The sequence below is a fragment of the Artemia sp. Qi Xiang Cuo genome, chromosome 21, assembly GCF_049724085.1.
Source record: "Artemia sp. Qi Xiang Cuo chromosome 21, ASM4972408v1, whole genome shotgun sequence".
Lineage (NCBI taxonomy): Eukaryota > Metazoa > Arthropoda > Branchiopoda > Anostraca > Artemiidae > Artemia > Artemia sp. Qi Xiang Cuo.
The window spans coordinates 872,327-892,205 of NC_142814.1; the positions used below are offsets into that span (position 1 = coordinate 872,327).

General features: G+C 35.5%; 1 protein-coding gene across 1 annotated transcript in view; it reads right to left on the reverse strand.

The window, feature by feature from the left end:
* Positions 1-18,959, reverse strand: part of LOC148939129 (pyruvate kinase-like) — a 122,699-nt gene extending 103,740 nt beyond the window's left edge. Inside the window, exon 1 of the mRNA XM_089107003.1 lies at positions 18,811-18,959. The gene's annotated coding sequence lies outside the window, so the exon portion shown is untranslated. The remainder of the gene's footprint in view (positions 1-18,810) is intronic.
* Positions 18,960-19,879: the final 920 nt, after the last annotated feature.

The window sequence follows — 19,879 nt, forward strand, 5'->3', positions numbered from 1 at the left end:
AGTAGTAGTAGTTTGGTTTAATGGAGTTCTTTACTTTTTTTTCAAAAACTTATTTTGTGCAAAAAGTTTTTTTATTTATTTCTGTTCGTTTTATATTGACATAGTATTTTTCAGGGAGAAAGACTGAGCCTCTGAAGTTAAACAGCCATCCCTTCCATAAAAACTTTTAATACGCCCTGGACATAACTTACAACCCTTGCCCTTAAACTCTGGAGTTTGTTTCAGCTCCAAAAGCCTTGTTATATGATATTTAGACTATTTTGAGCAGAATGTCTATCTCAAAATTTCTATTAGACGCGTTTCGGGACAATACGACATGTGTGCAGGGGTGAGAGGGTAGCTGCCCGCTGATCACTTTGACTCTTAAAAAGAGCACTAGAGCGTCTCAGTAGCAATCCAATGAGCCCCCTTTGAAGTTTATATGACCACACTTTCTATAAAAACACTATTGTCCCCAGGGCCCAACTTACAACCCTTGCTCTGAGGGCTGGGAGGATTTGTTATCCTCAAAGACATAATTTCCAGACCTTTCTGATAGGCTTAAAAAATGGCTGTATCAAACTTTTGATTGGAAGTGTTTGTGGAAATGATAGGCGTGGAGGGAGACATTTGCCCTCTGATCACTTTTGACTAATAAAAAAGACACTAGTTTTCTCAATTTCCAATCGAATGAGCCCTTTTTGAAGCTTCTACGACAAAACGTCCTGTTCAACCCTTATATGACCAAAGGTTATAACTTACCGACCCTTGTCTTGAGGGCTATGCGGGGAGGGTTGTCATCCTCAAAGACATAATTTCTAGACCTTTCAATTACGTTGAACATAATGACCATACCAAAATGTTGATCGGAAATGTTTGGGGAAATGATGGGCGTTGGGGGGGGGGGGGACGATTCTCCGTCTGAGTACTTTTGACTACTAAAAAGCGCAATAGCCCTCTCAACTTCCAATCGAAAGACCCTTTTTTGAAGTTTTTACGGCAACACTTTCTGTATGACATTATATGCCCCCAGGGAATAACTTACAACCTTAGCCCTGAGGGCTGTTGGGGTTTGTCATACTCAAAAACATAATTTTCCGGACCCTTCAACTACGTTCAACAAAATTGCTATATCAAAATGTTGATCGGAAGTGTTTGGGGAAATGATGGGTATGGGGGGGGGATTCGCCCCCCGATAGCTTTTGTCTTTTAATAAGGGCACTAGCCCTCTCAATTCCCTATTGAATGAGTCCTTTTTGAAGTTTCTACGACAACACTGGCAAAGACCTAATTTCTATAACTTTCAACTACGTTGAACTAAATATTTATCCCAAAATTTCGATTGGATGTGTTTGAGGAAATGGTAAGCTTGAGAAATGGTACAAAATGTTAGGCGTTAGTTGCCCTCCAATCACTTTCGACTGTTAAATAGGGCACGAGCGCTTTCAATTTCTAATCGAAGGAGCCCTTTTCGAAGTTCCTGCGACAACGCTTTCTATAAAACCTTATATGCCCCAAGGGAATAACTTATATCCGTTTGCACTGAGGGCTGTGGTGGGAGTGTCATCCTCAAAGACATACTTTCCGGACTTTTCAACTACGTTGAACAAAATGGCTATCTCAAAATTTGTATTAGATGTTTTTGGGGAAATAATGGGCGTGGAAGGGGTGTTAGTTTTCCTCCAATCACTTTTGACTATTAAAAAGGGCCCTAGCCCTTCGAAGTTTTTTTTATTACAACGCTCTATAAAAAACCACATATGCCCCCAGGGCATAACTTAAAACCCTTGCCCTGAGGGGTGTGGGGAGGGGGTTGATCATCCTCAAAGACATATTATCCGAAACTTTCAACTACGCTGAAAAAAATGGCTATCTCAAAATTTTGATTGGATGTGTTTGGGGAAACTGTGGGTGCGAGAGGGAGGTTAGTTGCCCTCCAATCAGTTTCGTCTAGCCTATTAAAAAGGGCACTAGCCCTTTCAATTTCCAGTTGAATGAGCCTTGTTTGAAGTTTTTACGACAACATTTTCTAAAAAAAGCTTTATATACTTCCTACGATTAACTGCAACACCTGCCCTTAAAGCTGGGAGTCGAGTATCATTCTTAGAGACCTGATCTCTAAAACTGTCAACCATATTTCACATAACAGATATCTGAAAATTTTGATTAACTATATATGGAATAATATTCACCTTCAAAGGGGGACTAGTTGCCCGCCAATAACAACTATTAAAAAGGGCACTAGCCCTTTCAATTTCCAATCGAATGAGCCCTTTTTGAAGTCTCTACGAAATCGATTTCTATAAAAAAACCTTATATGCCCCCAGGGTATAACTTACAACCCTTGCCCTGAGGCCTCTGAGGGGGTTGTCATCCTAAAAGACCTAATTTTCTGAACTTTCAACTACTTTGAACAAAATGGCTATCTCAAAATTTTGATTGAATGTGTTTCGGGAAAAGGTGGGCGTGAGAGGGGGGTTAGCTGCCCTCCAATCACATTCGACTATTAAAAAGGGCACTAACCCTTTGAATTTCCAATCGAATGTCTTTTCTGAAGTTTCTACGACAGCACTTTCTATAAAAATCTTATATATCCCCAGGGCACAACTTACAACTCTTGCCCTGAAGGCTGTTGGGGAGTTTCCTCCTCAAAAACTTAATTTCTATCTGGAAATCAACTACGCTGAATAAAATGGCTATCTCAAAATTTGATTGGATGTGTTTGGGCAAATGGTGAGCGTGGAAGGGACGTAAGTTGCCTTCCAATCACTTTCGTCTATTAAAAAGAGCACTAGCCATTCCAATTTCCAATCAAATGAGCCCTTTTCGAAGTTTCTACGACAACTCCTTCGATACGAAGTGCCCTGGTCTGGAAAATAACAAAAAATAAATAATACATTGTACCAACATCGTTCTTTACTTAGGCAGCATGATTGCACTGCCTATGATACTACCAAGGTAAGTGAAGCTGCCCACATGATCAATTTTTTCATTACCCAACATCACCATTTCCTCTTCTTTTATTCCTAGCCTTAGTGACTTGTCTTCTTAACATTAATTTTTAAACCTATTCTAGCTCCCTGAACTTGCAAAACCTCTAAAAGTTCATTCATTTTGCTCACACTTTCATCTAGGATGCTTAAATCATCAGCATACTCTAAGTCCCGGAGACTTTTTCTTCCCTTTGGAAAAAGTCTCCGTGGTCTCCCATTGCCTTTCCTGTGCTCCTTAAAACAAAGTCCATCAAAATAATCCATATAAAGGGGGATAGAACACAACCCTGCTTAACTCCTGATTTAATACAAAACCAGCTGTTAACCTCACTTCCTACCTTAACCGCAGCAGTGTTATTCTCGTACATAGCACTTATCACTTTAATGTATTTGACTGGTATACCATACAAGAATAAAACCTTTACTAAAGCTCTTCTATCAACAGAGTCGAACGCTTGCTCATAATCTATAAAACTGAGGACTAAAGGTCTTTGACAACTCAACTACGATTCTATTCTACAACTCAATTCTATTGCTAATGCAGCCCCCTCTGACAGTCCCATATGCAGACCAAGGAATATACAAAAAATAAAAGCACTTTTCAATTATTAAGCTAAGAGTGAAAATTTGGTCGACACATCCTCTACCTTTTCTAAAACCGCACAGTTCTTCTCTTAAAACTTTGTCTACGGCATCTCTCAGTCTAAAAGGTATCATAAGTAATTTGCTACCTACAGAGACCAGAATAATGCCTCGATAATTACAACACTCACTATTAACCCCTTTTTAATAAAGTGGCTTAATTAAGGTTTTCCTAAAATTGTTAGGTACTTCCTCTATTTCAAAAATCCTATTCATAATCTTCAGTAACTTATTTCTAACCTCAGAGCCACCATATTTAAGAAACTCATTTACCACCCTATCAGCATCTGGAGCCTTATTATTTTTTAATCCTTTTAGTACTGCCGCTAATTCTTCCTCATAAAACAAATCTTCCTTCACATCCAAGGTATCGCACATTTTTTTATTTTCATATATATATTTTTACGCAACTCTGTCTTAAATTTACAAATTCTCCAAAGCTTCTGTCGATCTCTTTCTAACTCTTTTGTTATTACTAATTATGGCCCCATTCCTACCTTTAACTGGGCCAAGTCCGGATTGAGTACTTCCTCTCAATTTATTGACATGCCAGTACAATATTTTACTATTATACCGTCTAGCTGTATCTTCCAGATCCTCGGCAATTTTATCCATGGCCTCCACTTCACACCTCCTTAGTTCATATTTAAATGCTTTCTCCACTTTCTTTACATTCCTTTTGTTTTCATATGATTTATCCATCAGATAATTCTTGTACAAGTCCTTTCTCCTTTCTATTAAACATAAGGCTTTTTCACTACGATTCTTAGATGCTTTTTTCCCTAAGACACCTTCAGCAACTTCACAAATTATTTTTCTAAAATTATTCCAACCATCGTCCACATTATCAAATTTTAAACTCTTAAGTTTAGTATTCAACTATTCCTGGAGAGCTTCTCTCAAATTCTCATCCTAGAGTCTACCAACGTCATGACTTCTCGGGAGGTAATCCCCCTTCCGAAATTTCAGCTTTAAACTAACCCTTGACACTACTAGATGATGATCTTTATTTTTTAACATCAATAACACAGTATTGGTTATAACTAGATTGTTATACTTACAAAATTGCAAAAGTCTGTATTCATTACTGTTTTCTTTTCCTACACCAAATTTACCTAGGCTAGGATACCATCTATCCCTATTTCTACTGACCTGGGAGTTAAAATCCCCTAGTAAAAACATCATATTTCTACCTGGGGCCCAGTCTATTTGCTCCTGTAACAGTAAGTAAAATTCATCTGAGTCACTAGTATCTCCGTCAGTCGGTTCTACAGGGGCGTATACTACTATAACTGATACCCTGAACTTTCTAGTCATAAAATGAGCAATTAGTATTCTATTATTACTACCTTCCCAGCCTAAACAAGCCTTAACAGCTTCCTTATTCATCATGAGCCCTACTCCCTGTCTATGTACCTCATCCTTTCTGCCTGAGTAAAAAAATTCTATATTACCTAATTACACGCATTCCTACCCCTGGGATATGAGTTTCTGAAATTCCTATTAAGTCCAGTTCGAATCGTCTGAATTCGCCTGTCAAAATGTCGATACAATGGTCATTTTTAACGTCATAACATTCCAAGTTCCAATTTTCATGTTCTTTAAATCATTGAAATTATTTTGAAATACTGCTACACTAACAACTTACCATAGCACCAAGTGGCCTGAACCCAACACAGCTACGAAAGCTCCTCCTCCAACCTTGGAATACGGAATAGTTTGTGTTAGTTTGAGGCTTTAAGGTCGCTCTTTACTTTTATTTGAAAACAAAAATTAATTTTGTCATTAAATGTCAGAAAAAATAAAGTTACATATATGAAGGTTTTTACAGTCATGACTTCAAGTAAGGAGTCACTGTTGCAATACTGGTCGAAACTCTAAGAAATGGTGCATTGGAAACAATATGTACATAAAAATAGCACAGTTTGGTTACATTAAATCTGAAAGTAAAGAGCAACCTCCTGGTTGCAGTGAGCTACTTCTCTGAGGTATGATGTAATTTTCTCTCAGAGGCATGTTAGTTATCTCTCTTAATAATATAACAAGGAAATTTAATGATCAATTGTTAGTAGGTGAACAAGTAAACAAACTAACAAAACATAGGAAATAAACTTGATTAATGCAAGATAAAGACTAGATACATTTTTAGCCTAAAAAATCAAATTGTATATGTATATATGCATGGCTGTATTTTTCTTAAACTGCTCAATAATCACAATCTAGATAGGTCATGACTTTGGAAAAATTTAAAGCAATAATTTGAGAGAAAAATTTCATAGGAATGACGTCACATTCAAATGCATTTAAAGAGGAACTTAAATTATTATCCTCACGGGATATTCTATATTTTTTTTTGTTTTTATGACATGTGTGAAATTAAACATGATAAAAATGAATAGCTAAAGCAAAATGCGCGACAAAAATGTCAGGGGTAATGATGAACAAAAATGAAGAGCAACGAAGTCATTGTTAATAGACATGGGACAACGAGCATCACAAATCAAAATTACGTAAAACGAAATCTGCGATTAGAAGACAAGCAAAACTCATGTAAAATTGTAAACAAAAATGATGCACATAAAATATTTATCTCCACTTAGAAGACATACAACAACAAGCATGACCTGTCGAATGGAATGAAGGAATGCGTTATATTACGAGCAACATAATAAATCACACAATCACAGCTGGACCAGTTGCACTCCCCCTCCTTTGAATGGTTTTGTATATACCAGATTCTATTATTTTTATACTGATGAAATTAATACACTATTTGATTCCTTTTTTATGCACTTTCTGAATATACTAATCAATTCTATTGCAAATGCAGCCCCCTCTGACACTCCCATATGCAGACCAAGGAATATACAAAAAATAAAAGCACTAATCAAATGAGAGTCTAACTTTATAATATGTACCATATTCATACTAATCAAATTGTCAGGTTTCTTTACATTACTATCAAATTTTTTTAATCATTTCCAATAATATTTTGGTAAATTATGAACTCAATCACACACATTGATAAGTTATAAACTGAGAAGACAATCAGTGTAATTAGGAGCAATAGTGTCTTCAGTGTCTTGCAACAGTGTCTTCCTCAACGGAAACATTATAAGTGTAATACAAAGGCTCATGTGTTAAAATGTAGATTTAGGGGAGTTGTTTCCGCGTTTTTTAATAGGAGTTCCTCGAACAGTTTTTTTTTTTCATAGGGATTATCACATAGTTGCTGGCAAGGGTAGCTACGTTGGTAATGTCCTCTTCCCCCCTTTTTCAACATATGAAGTAGTCCCATTTAAACATTGATTAAAATAAGCTCCCGGCAAAGCTATGACAATTACTGTTCTCTTTTTCTACACCAAATTTACCTTCGCGAGAATACCATCTATCCCTGTTTATACTGACCAAGGCCTTAAAATCCCCAATAAAAATACTGTATTTCTGTATGGGACCCTGTCCATTTGTTCCTGTAGCTGAAAGTAAAACTCATATGAGTCACTACTATCTTCATCAGTTGGTTCTACAGGGGTATATACTATCGTGAGTATATACCCCTGTATATATTTCCAGGGAGAAAACTATTAGCACCAGTATAGTTATATCAGTGTATACTGGTCTTGATACCGATAATAATTCCGGAATCACACACATAGATAACTGAGAAGACAATCAGTGTAATTAGGAGCAATAGCATATGACTAAATTGATATAATGGAGAATATATATATATATATATATATATATATATATATATATATATATATATATATATATATATATATATATATATATATATATATATATATATATATATATATATATATATATATATATATATATATATATATATATATATATATATATATATATATATATATATATATATATATATATTCCTAACTGCAGCACCAGGCACAATTAAAAACCTAATTTGCTGCTAGTCTTTTATGGAGGTTTTTATCTTCTTTTGAAGAGTCAACAGAGAACCTTTTGGGGATAATATCCTTGGGAAGATCATTCCAGATCAAAGTGCAACATTGGATGAAGCTGTTCTTCAAGTACTTTGTTTTTGGCTTGCCAGCCTCAAGATAATTGGACTAAGATGTGTGCATTTTTATTTGCCTTATTAGTTGGACAATTGAAGGCACAATTCAAGCTCTAGAGAAGAAGGTGAATTTAAGTGTTCATAGAAAACGGCCATTGATGCTACATCAAACCTCTCACCAGACTAGAGAGAGTCATGGGGAACAGCTAAACCAGCCCTGTTTCGGATCTTTTGGAGTGTTGCCAGCAATGTTTTTGAAGCACCAGCATACAACAGGTATCCATACTCGGCAATGGGTCTGATAGAAGAATTGAAAAGTGGAATGATTAAGCTGAGCAGCACAAGGTTTTTGCAGCAAAAGGTTGCCCACAGTTTTCTTGTGCATGATGTTCTTACGCAATCATAGTGGGTGTTCCAAGATAGATTTGTGGAGAAGTGGATTCAAATGAGACTTGGCTCATCAGCTTTCTTTATAGCTTTGTTCAAGAAGACAAAGCTAGGGTGTATGTATGGTATTTTTGTTTGTTTTTGATGCATTGAATTTGACCATCCAGACATCAGACCCCTTTTCAATTTCCAAAAGATCTGTCTGTAGAGGCAGGAGGGCTATAATTGTGTCATCATGTTTCTCGATGACTATATGTGTTGTGGTGTCATCAGCAATTGATGCAGATGAATCACACGATTATCTTCCATGTCATTTATATAAGGAATAAAAAGCGTAGGTCCCAATGCAATGTTTGTAATGATCTCACACTCAAGGCTTCCATCAGAGTTTATGAGGCTTCCAATATACTTAAATTCTGCAACCTCCTCTAGCTCATCAGAACCAACCATCAGTGGCTGACCCAGCACTGAATTAACATTGTTGCACATTAGATTTATTTTTTGGGTACTGATTGCCAATCATACATCCAGCTCCATTTACAAGCTATGTGATGTTCTGCTGTAAGTCTTTCCTTAGATGAAAAAGGAGTGCAATGTCATCAGCAGAATCACCATTGAAGAAGGTACAGGCAATGCTTTTACCAAACTAAATTAAGTATGGAATAACTCTGCATACCCTCCAAAACTCAAACTCCAACTCCTAAAGAGCCATGTCCTCTCTGTACTAATGTATGGATACAAGACATGAGCATTGATAGAACAGCTTGAAAAGCAAATACAAAATTTGGAAAATAATAGCCTCTAGGGCATTCTGGGTATCCATAGATAGGATTAAAAACACCTTCATACATAAAAAAAGAATAAAAGCCACCATTTGGTAGTTGAGAGAATTTGAAATAATAGATGGCAGTATTGGGGCCATATGGTCTGTATGGGCAATGGCAGGCTCCCTCATGACGTTTGGTTCCCCCAGTATTTGAAGGCACACATGGCAAAAAGCATTGCTTGGCTGATGCCTAGCAAGGGAGGCTACACTAATGGGTACATCTTTGCTTCACCTCTGACCACAAGCTCTTCAGAAGTTGTTGTGGAGAGGCAGCAATTCCACCTTATGCACCAATTGGCATGGGTGAAACTAAGTCTAAGTAGGTCTAAGTAAATGCCTAAAAACTAAAAGAAAAACTAAACACTAAAAGGAAAATGATATGTGAAAGAAAATGAAAATAAGATCAATGTATATAAGATTCTACAAAGAACATAGGGACAAGGTGAATGGACCACTATATTCTTTTGTATGCACTTTTCAAATGACTTACTTGACTTAAGGCTCCTGCCGAGGGTTCGGCGTAGATAACGATGAGACTAGGCGCCTCCAGGTTGACCTATCGCTTGCCAGGATCGCAGCTTCTTCCATCAGGATGTGGGCTTGGGTGAGAAATTCATCGGCTTTGTCTTTCCACCTAGTGGGTGGGAGTCCTCTGGGTCGTTTCCATCCGTGTAGGGTGGGGTCGAAGTCGAATGCGACCCGTGCTGGGGCGTCGCGTGGCATGCGAAGGAGGTGGCCGTACCACCGAACAGTACGCTGGGCAAGCTGCGTCGAGAAAAGAGTTTGAGCCGTACGTGATAGGAGAGTCTGGTTGCTAACGAAGTCAGTCCAGTGAAGTCTTTTGATTCTTTGGAGATGTTTTGTCTGAGCAACATCAACAGCACTGAGGATAGATTTGGCAGCTGGCCACGTCTCAGCTCCATACAGCAGGACAGTGCTGACTGACGCATTGTAGATGTGAATTTTGGTAAAGCGGCTTATGTTTGGCTTTCGCCAGATGCAGCAATAATTCTGTGGCTCCAGATAATCTTCTCAGCTGTATGGACAACGGAAAGCATACCGAATGACTGGCGTGCTGGCATCATATTGCCGCTCTAGAAACAAACAAATTGCATCCCCCCCCTGATGGTTCCATACATAGCCCTGATAATTTATTTATCCCTTATCTTAAATCAGTCTAGTTATACACTGTCAGAGTAGCAGTGGTGTAATTTAGTCAAAATCCTGGGGAGGGGGCAAAGTTAGAGCCAATTTTCCCAAAACAAATGACAGTAAAAACTGAAAAGTGAGTCATTTGGTACCATAGAAGTACTATATAGTTCTATAAAGGTACTTTATAGTACTATAAAGGTTAATATATACTAAATAAAACTGATCCCTTTCTGTTGATGCTTAAATTATGCACTTATTTTTGTTTTTGAATGAAACTAATTTCAGCTGGGGGAGGGGGGGGGGCATATCTGGCACTTTGATGATCAATCATATCAGTCCACTTTTTATTAAAAAAAAAAGAATCACTCAGTGATGACTTACTGTGCCCTCTGACATTGTGTATGCCTAGGCCTGGGTCTTTTGGGTAGTCCAGGCCTGCCTATATAGGCTAGTACCAATTAGGTATATGGATTGGAACATCAGGAGCAGGAAATTTCATAACTACCATACAAAATAGGAAAGTTCAAAAACTACCAGTAGCAGAACAACAGAATTCCAATAGCTACTAACATCAGGAGCAGGAAATTTCATAACTACCATACAAAATAGGAAAGTTCAAAAACTACCAGTAGCAGACCAACAGAATTCCAATAGCTGCTAACACTTAGCAGCACAACTTGTGTTTTGACAGCTTTTCTTTGAGCAAAAAGTATTTTTATATGTAAAAACGGTATTTTCAGAAAAAATCTGCCAACAAATTTCAAAACTGCCAAGTAGCATCGCTACTTTGCTACCCCAATTTTTCCATGGTGGATCAGGAGGATATTGGGTTCATTTGTGGGTGAAATGATTACTAGCCTACTTTTAAAACTACTTTATTACCTACTTGAAACTCCTTTAAACAAATTTTGAAATAATTTCAGAAAAGCTAGTGCCTATAAAGGCTAGCACTAACGAAGTCTATGTATGAGAACATCAAGCAAGTATTGGGGTACATTTGTGAGTGAAATGATTATTAGCCTATAGGACCGTTATCTTGCATCTTTCTGCAAAGATTATCGTTTTTTAACTCATCTTTGTTCTAAGATCTTACAGCTCACTGATGTTAGCAAAAAGTGTGAAGAACACCACTGTTCTGCCATATAGAACAATGATGAGAGAACTTTGATGATATACTCATCATAGTTCTTAGACCGCTGATCAGAGTAGAATGATGGACCACGTTTACATAAAAACAACAAAAGATGTAAGATCTTTGTTCAAAGATTTCACTTCTAAACGTTTTTTTGACAAAAGATGTAAGATTTTAGCACATTGATGAGTGAAAAAACACCCATTATATTTGAAGACCCTTAAAGAAGACAGCAAGTAGTGTGTTCACTCTGTCAATATGTCATAAATGGAAGGTTGTTTCAATTAACCAAATGTTTTAGCATTTTCTTTTAGGATAAAATTCTATATTAGGGGCTTCTTGCTATCTTGGAAAGTACTTGAATTAGGTGAATGAAACTTTCAGGAGTGAATCCCTGGCCTGAAATATACCCTGGGGTGAGTTGGTATTTTGAAGCAGCTACTTCCTCTCAAAAGGGCACTGACCTTTGATGATCTATAATAATCTTTGTGTTATACATGCTAAATTTTAAGAAATAGTTCTTCTGCTGAAATGAAGGTTGACAACAACTTCCAAGAATATATTTTAGGCCATGGATTCACTCCTAAAAATTTTATTTACTTAACTAAACTACTTTCCTAGATAGCCTACTAAGAGCCCCTAACCTTAAATCTTGCCCAATTCTATTTTAATAGGAAATCAAGTTAAAGAATTCAGAGTCTTTTTTGGAGAGGGATATTTGGACCTCTGATTTCATCTTAGGGAGACGGACAGAGAACAATTCAACATATTGTGTCTTAAACCTTACTAAAAGTTATGGCACTTTAAACTACTGGGGGACATGAATCTACTGACAGCAAAAAGGAGACACATTGAAAGTCACTATATGTCCCCTGGGTTAGAAAAATACTGCTACTACTACTACTAAAAACTCTGTGCCACCAAGCCGCCTGAGGCCAACCCACCTATGTACACTCCTCTTCCATACCAATCTGGGTAATATTCTACTTTAGTTACTTTTGGCTATCTTGGAAAGGGGTTAGATTAGGAAGATAAAACTTTTGGGGATGGGTCTACAGTATGGGAAGGTATTTTAAAGTACCTACCTCCACTCCTTCTCTCTCTAGAGGGTCTTAGCCTTTGATGACATTTAAAAATCTGAGTTATAGAAGTGGAACTTTGCAAAATAGATCTTCTGCTTAAATGAAGTACAACAAAATTATTTTCAGCTTCACAACTTTGCTCAATCTCAATTTAAAAGGTTTTAAAGATATGGAAATATATTTCCTAAATTTTGAAAAAAAAACAAAAAACATTGATATGGCTTAAAATTCTACTCAAATAACATGAATTGTATTTTCAGAACTAAAGCCAGAGATATGTATAGACCTGTCATGTAGGCAAATTTAAAAGACAAATTTGCAGTGGGCCACATAATTTAGCTAAGATGAAAGTGAAAACATGATTTGATGCCTTTTTTATGCTCTTTCATAATTCAAGAATTGCTCCTGGGGCTAGTTGCATCTTGAGCCCTTAAAGAGGCCCAAAATGTATTTCATTTTTGTAACCACACAAAGAAGTTATCAACACTAGTTAAGTTATTGAAAAGTGATTAAAAACATATAACTAGTTTATAAATAAGTTGTTCAAGAGTAACATATTCCAAAAATACTTATTTATAACAATTCAAGCCTCATTTATTAGGCAACTCAAATATAAAATGTTTTCCTACCATTTCAAGTTTTTTTTAATTCTGTCAACAAAAATAGTGCTGAATTTTGCAATTTGAAATTTTGCTGTTGACAATTGATAGTATATTCCAATTCAGGGTATATATTTGCACATTAGGGGACAGGGGTGGGTAAATTTCATGGTAAATTTGTAGTTGGCCCCATAATTTAGCTAGGTTGAAAGTTAAAAATTCATTTGATGCTTTTTTATGCTCTTTCATTATTCATATAAAAGACCTTTGGGACCCCTTTTAAGGGATTAAGATGCAATTAGCCCCAGAAGCAATTCTTGAATTATGAAAGAGCATAAAAAAGGCATCAAATTATGTTTTCACTTTCATCTTAGCTAAATTATCTGGCCCACTGCAAATTTACCATTTCAGGACCCTTTCAAGGGGGAAGGAGTGAAGGCAGGTACTTCAAAATACCTTCCCAGGACATACATTGGTAAATTTTTTGCAGTTCATACTATTGACTGACATAACAAGTGAACATATCAGTCAATGCCTTTTTTATGCTATTTATGAATATAATAATTGCTTTTGTTGCAAATTCAAATCTACCCACCCCCCTACTGTGCAAATATATAGCCTACCCTGAATTGTAACCACACAAAGAAGTTATCAACACTAATTAACATGGGCACCCATAAGCTGAATTCCCGGGGGGGGGGGGGAACCTTGTCTAATTGGCACTTTTAATGCTATATAATAGAAATCTCAGAACAAAAATATAAAAATAAGGCAGAATCATTCAGCCAGGGGGGGGCGGGAGCCCCACCTGCCCCCCCCCATATGGGCGCCCATGCTAATTAAGTTATTGAAAAGTGGTTAAAAACATATTACTAGTTTATAAACAAGTTGTTCAAGAGTAAGATATTCAAAAAATACTTATTTATAACAATTCAAACCTAATTTATTAGGCAACTCAAATACAAAATGTTTTCCTATTGTTTCAAGTTTTTTGAATGCCATTAACAAAAATAGAGCTGAATTTTGCTATTCAAAAATTTGCTGTTGACAATTTGGTAAATTTTTTTGTTATTCATATCATTGACTTACAAATAAAGTAAACATACCATTTGATGCCTTTTTTATGCCCTTTCCAAATATAATAAACATTTTGTTGGAAATGAATTTGGTAAAATTCTACTTTAGCTACTTTTGGCTATCTTGGAAAGGGGTTAGGTTAGGAAAATGAAACTTTCAGAGATGGGTCAACAGGCTAAAGTATTTCCTGGGAATGTATTTTGAAGTACCCACCTCCACTCCTTCTCCTTTTGGAGGGTCCTGAAATTTGCTTACATGAAAGGTCTATAACCTATTGAATTTTTGACAGAATAATATTTACCTTAATTTTCAGTTGTCAGTTTCTTTTTCTCTGGCTTTAATTCTGAAAATACAATTTCTGTTATTTCAGTATAATTTTAAAGTTTTAGGTAGGCATATTTCTAACTAAACTGTAGGCCATTTAAACTGTATTAATTAGGGAAGGGATTTGACAAGAGATAGCCTTAACCAGTAAATAAAATCCAAATTGTTTTTAGAGGACAAATTATGTTATGAGATGCTTTTGTTTTTATAGGTACATGCACTCATAAAGTTTCTGTCGAGTGTATTAAAACACTAGCATGGACTTTCTGTTGTTACAGACTCTCCATAAAACGTTTAAAAGTGCACAGATGCAACTTAGCCAGGGGGAAGTTGTGCTTGGGGTGGATTTCTAAGGGGAGAATTTTCCTTTGGGAGAGGAATTTCAGATGAGTGAATCTTCAGGAGAAAATGTTATACTGTGGGGTATTGACGGAGTTACTATATGAAATTCTTTTTAATTGTCTTATATTCTATTTGCCAATTTTTTATTTGGAGATGTTCTGGAGGCTTTTTTCTGTGTGTTTTGTTTTCTGGGAAATAATTTCCACGGAAGGGGGCATTTCTGGAGTGGCCAAGAAACCGATATATAGATTAAAGTCTTATTCCAATGAAAAAATACTAAGGAGAATTTTCAGGGTGAATTGTCCACAAGCAATTTTACAGAGAGGGGGGATTCTCGCTAATTTTTTTAGCACTCTATGTCTTAGCGCTTTAGAAATATTTGAAAAGCTCCTAAAGTAGAATTTTAGAAAATTTTGAGTTTGGGGGGAAGGGGGATTTCAAAAAACATATACCCATAACATAATTTTTCATATGAAGACGATGCTTTGATTTTTATAGCTATATATATTAGTGTTTTAGAAAAATTTAAAAAGCTTCTAAAGTATAAATTTTGTAATTTTCTTGATTGGAGGTTCGGGGCAAATCTAACCCAAAGTGACGTAATGTCAGGTTTCCTCTTAATTTAAGTCCCACGTTTTTAGCAATATATCTGTTATTCCTCTATAACTATTTTAAATTACTCTAAAATAAAGTCTCGTACATTTTATAGTTAGGGGGGAAGGGGGATTTTGAAAACCTTTTCCCGTGATATAACGTATCCTCTGTAGTCGATTCTGAAACTTGTAGCGCTCTATCTATTAGTACCTTATAAATATTTAAAAAGCTTTTAAAGAAAAATTTTGGAAATTTTTGAGTTTGGGGGGAAGGAGGATTTTAAAAACCTCTTCCCTTGATATAGCGTGTAATCTGAAGTTGATTATGATATTTTTAGCACTATATCTATTAATGCTTTAGAAATATTTAAAAAGCTTCTACAGTAGAATTTTGGAAAATTTTGAGTTTGGGGGGAAGGGGGATTCCCAAAACATCTTCCCGTAACATAATTTGTCCTCTGAAGTGGATTCTGATTTTTGTAGAGCTCTATCTAATAGTGCTTTAAAAATATTTAAAAGGCTTCTAAAGTAGAATTTTGGAAAATTTTGAGTTTGGGGGGAAGGGGGATTTCAAAAACATATTCCCATAACATAATTTGTCCTCTGAAGTTGATTCTGGTTTCTGTAGCACTCTATCTATTAGTGCTTTAGAAATATTTTAAAAGCTTCTAAAGTAGAATTTTGGAAAATTTTGAGTTTGGGGGGAGGGGGATTCCAAAAACATCTTCCCGTAACATAATTTGTCCTCTGAAGTCGATTCTGATATTTGTAGTTCTCTATCTAATAGTGCTTTAGAAATATTTAAAAGGCTTCTAAAGTAGAATTTTGGAAAATTTTGAGTTTGGGGGGAAGGGGGATTTCAAAAACATATTCCCATAACATAATTTGTCCTCTTAAGTTGATTCTGTTTTCTGTAGCACTCTATCTATTAGTGCCTTAAAAATATTTAAAAAGCTTCTAAAGTAGAATTTTGGAGAATTTTGAGTTTGGGGGGAAGGGGGATTTCAAAAACCTCTTCCTGTGATATAGCGTCTCCTCTAAAGTAAATTTTGATGTTTTTAGCTCTCTATCTTTTAGTGCTTTAGAAATATTTAAAAAGCTACTAAAATAAAATTTTGGAAAATTTTGAGTTAGGGGGGAAGGGGGATTTGAAAACCTCTTCCCGTGATATAACGTGTCCTCTGATGTCGATTCTGAAATTTGTAGCGCTCTATCTATTAGTGATTTATATATATTTAAAAAGGCTTCTAAATTAATATTTTGGAAATTTTTGAGTTTGGGGGGAAGGGGGATTAGAAAAACTACGTCCCGTGACATAACGTATCCTCTGAAGTCGATTCTGATGTTTTTAGCACTCTATCTATTAATGCTTTAGAAATATTTAAAAAGCTTCTAAAGTAGAATTTTCGAAAATTTTGAGTTTGGGGGGAAGGGGGATTCCAAAAACATCTTCCCGTAACATAATTTGTCCTCTGAAGTCAATTCTGATATTTGTAGTGCTCTATCTATTAGTGCTTTTAAAATATTTAAAAAGTTTCTAAAGTAGAATTTTGGAAAATTTTGAGTTTGGGGGGAAGGGGGATTTCAAAAACATATTCCCATAACACAAATTGTCCTCTGAAGTTGATTCTGCTGTTTGTAGCGTTCTATGTCTTAGCGCTTTAGAAATATTTAAAAAAGCCTCTGAAGTAGAATTTTGGAAAATTTTGAGTTTGGGGGGAAGGGGGATTTCAAAAACATATTCCCATAACAAAAATTGTCCTCTGAAGTTGATTCTGCTTTTTGTAGCACTCTATCTATTAGTGCTTTAGAAATATTTAAAAAGCTTCTAAAGTAGAATTTTGGACAATTTTGAGTTTGGGGGGAAGGGGGATTTCAATAACCTCTTCTCGTGATATAACGTGTCCTCTAAAGTCAATTCTGATGTTTTTAGCACTCTATCTATTAGTGCTTTAGAAAAATTTTAAAAGCTTCTAAAGTAGAATTTTGGAAAATTTTGAGTTTGGGGGGAAAGGGGGATTTTAAAAACCTCTTCCCGTGACATAACGTCTCCTCTGAAGTTGATTCTGATGTTTTTAGCACTCTATCTTTTAGTACTTTAGAAATACTTTAAAAGCTTCTAAAGTAGAATTTTAGAAAATTTTGAGTTTGGGTGGAAGAGGGATTTCAAAAACATCTTCCCATGACATAATTTGTCCTCTAAAAACGATTAGTTTATTTTTACTGGTCTCTCTTGTCAAATCCTTTCCCTAATTAATACAGTTTAAATGGTCTTATCAACACAGAGGTGTTTGGCATGTGCCTGCTACCCTCAAGGGTAAGGGTTTCTGATAAGGCAAGTGTGACATCACAACAAACCTGGTTTCATATACCATAAAGAAAGTCAGCATGGGTTGAAAATTAAATGGCTTAGGATTTAAATATGATTTTGGAATATATTTTAATGAACAAGGTTAAAATCAGAAGTTGTGTAAGGTAAGCAGTGATTTATATTTATGATAGTAATATAGGATGAAATAGGAGTTAAAAACAACTAGTAATGTACAGTAATTTACCATTATATAGAGGAGGGGATGAGTGGAGGTAGGTACTTCAAAGTACCTTCCCGGGACAAACCTTAGCATGTACTTCCATCCCTGAAAGTTTCATTTTCCTAACCCAACCCCTTTCCAAGATAGCCAAAAGTAACTAAAGTAGAATTTTACCCTTCATTTAACTAGAAGATCTATTTTGAAAGGTTTCACTTTTATAACACACAGATTTTTAAAGGTCATCAAAGGTCAGGATCCTCTAGAGGGAGGAGTGGAGGTAGGTACTTCAAAATAACTTCCTGGGACATACATTAGCCTGTAGACCTATCCCTGAAATTTTCATTTTTCTAACCTAAACCCATTCCAAAATAGCCAAAAGTAGCTAAAGTAGAATTTTACCACTTTTTTTATGCTCTTTTCAAATCTAATAATCATTTTTGTTGGAAATGAAGATAAATATTTACCAAATCATATTATTGACTTCGCCTATGCATAAAGTGAATATACCACTCAATGCCTTTTTTATGCTGATTACAAATATAGCCTAGTAATCATTTCTATCATAAATGAATTTCAGCCCCCCTATATATGCCAATTCAGGGTATATATTTCTCCAACCACAACCTGAATTGACATATATAGGGGGGGGGGGTTGAAATTCATTTCTGATACATATGATAACTATATTAATCAGCAGCATAAAAAAGGCATCAAATTGTGTATTAACTTTATTCCTAACTCAATAATATGATTTGGTAGAACTTTACCAAAAAAGCATCAATTGGTAGGCCTATAGGCTATTCACTTTATTCCTAAGTCAATAATATGATTTGGTAAAAATTTACCAGATACTTTTGGTATCATTGGCATGCTTTCTTTAAATATAGTCAATCGCAGCAAGCTTATTCGAAATTAGCCCCCCGGTTAACCGAAGACTTGTAAAAATGCATTTTGCCCCACCCCTACTAGCCTACATTTTTGTGAATTGGCTTCCCTAAATTAGATAGGTTCAAAAGGCTGGACAAATATGACTATGGCATCAATGCAGGCCTAAACTATAAATTACTGAATTAAAACTGGCATTTTTTTATTTTAAATCTTACCTTTTCAAATGTTTCTACTTTTTTCACTGACTATTCCACAGAAAATGAAGGAGTCCTTTAAAATTTCAATGACAAACTCCACTCAATACTGAAAATTTGAAGATGCCCCATCTTTCTTAAATTCAATTTATTTATAGGTAGCAGTAGACTAAAAGTAAAAAATGCTTAATTAAAAAATTAAGATCAGTTAAATACTCATATAAAGACTAAATATTTCGTCATTTTACTTTTATTAATTTAAAAACTTTTTCCACAAAACAAGTTTTTCAAACAAAAATAAAGACCTTCATTAAGCGAAAAATGAGGGGAAATGAAGGCAAATAATCTTCCCAGCGTAAAACTACCGCAAATCACTATCAATCAATAAATGAAACTCAAAACGAACAGAAATTACAATAATTAGCCAAGTCAAACTCAAAACGAGCTAAAATTAACACTAGTAGGGCTGATAACCCCCATGTCTTCTCAAGGCCAGAACGTAATTTGCGTTTTACTGGAAGCAAGAAATCGAATGACCGTGGATTGTCATTTTGATTGACATATACTGATATATATTCCTTAAAGTTTTGATAATTTTTAATTTATAAAAGTAAAAACATTGAAAATATTTAAAACGTGTTTTTTTTTCAGTAAAGGGCCAATTGTTTTCTACTCTTAATAAGGCATGGGGGTTATCAGCTGTACTAATGTTAATTTTCGCTCGTTTTATATCTTTTCACTTTTTTTTTTCTATAAGAATCCATAGTTTGGGTTGCTATTATGGGCGCCCATAAGGGGGGGGGGTAGCCCCCCCCTGGCTGAATGATGCTGCTTTAGTTTTATATTTTTGTTCTGAGATTTCTATTATATAGTTAAAAGTGCCAATTAGACCAGGTTTGCCCCCCCCCCCCCCCCGGGGGATTCAGCTTATGAGTGCCCATGGTTGCTATTTGTATTATGGAGAAACTTTTTCAACAATTTTTAATCCTGACACAAATAGTATCTTTTAATTTCATAATTCCTGAAATATAAAAAACCAAACCTTAAAAAAAAACACAAAACTAAGATAAGATCCTCCTTTTCTTCCTTT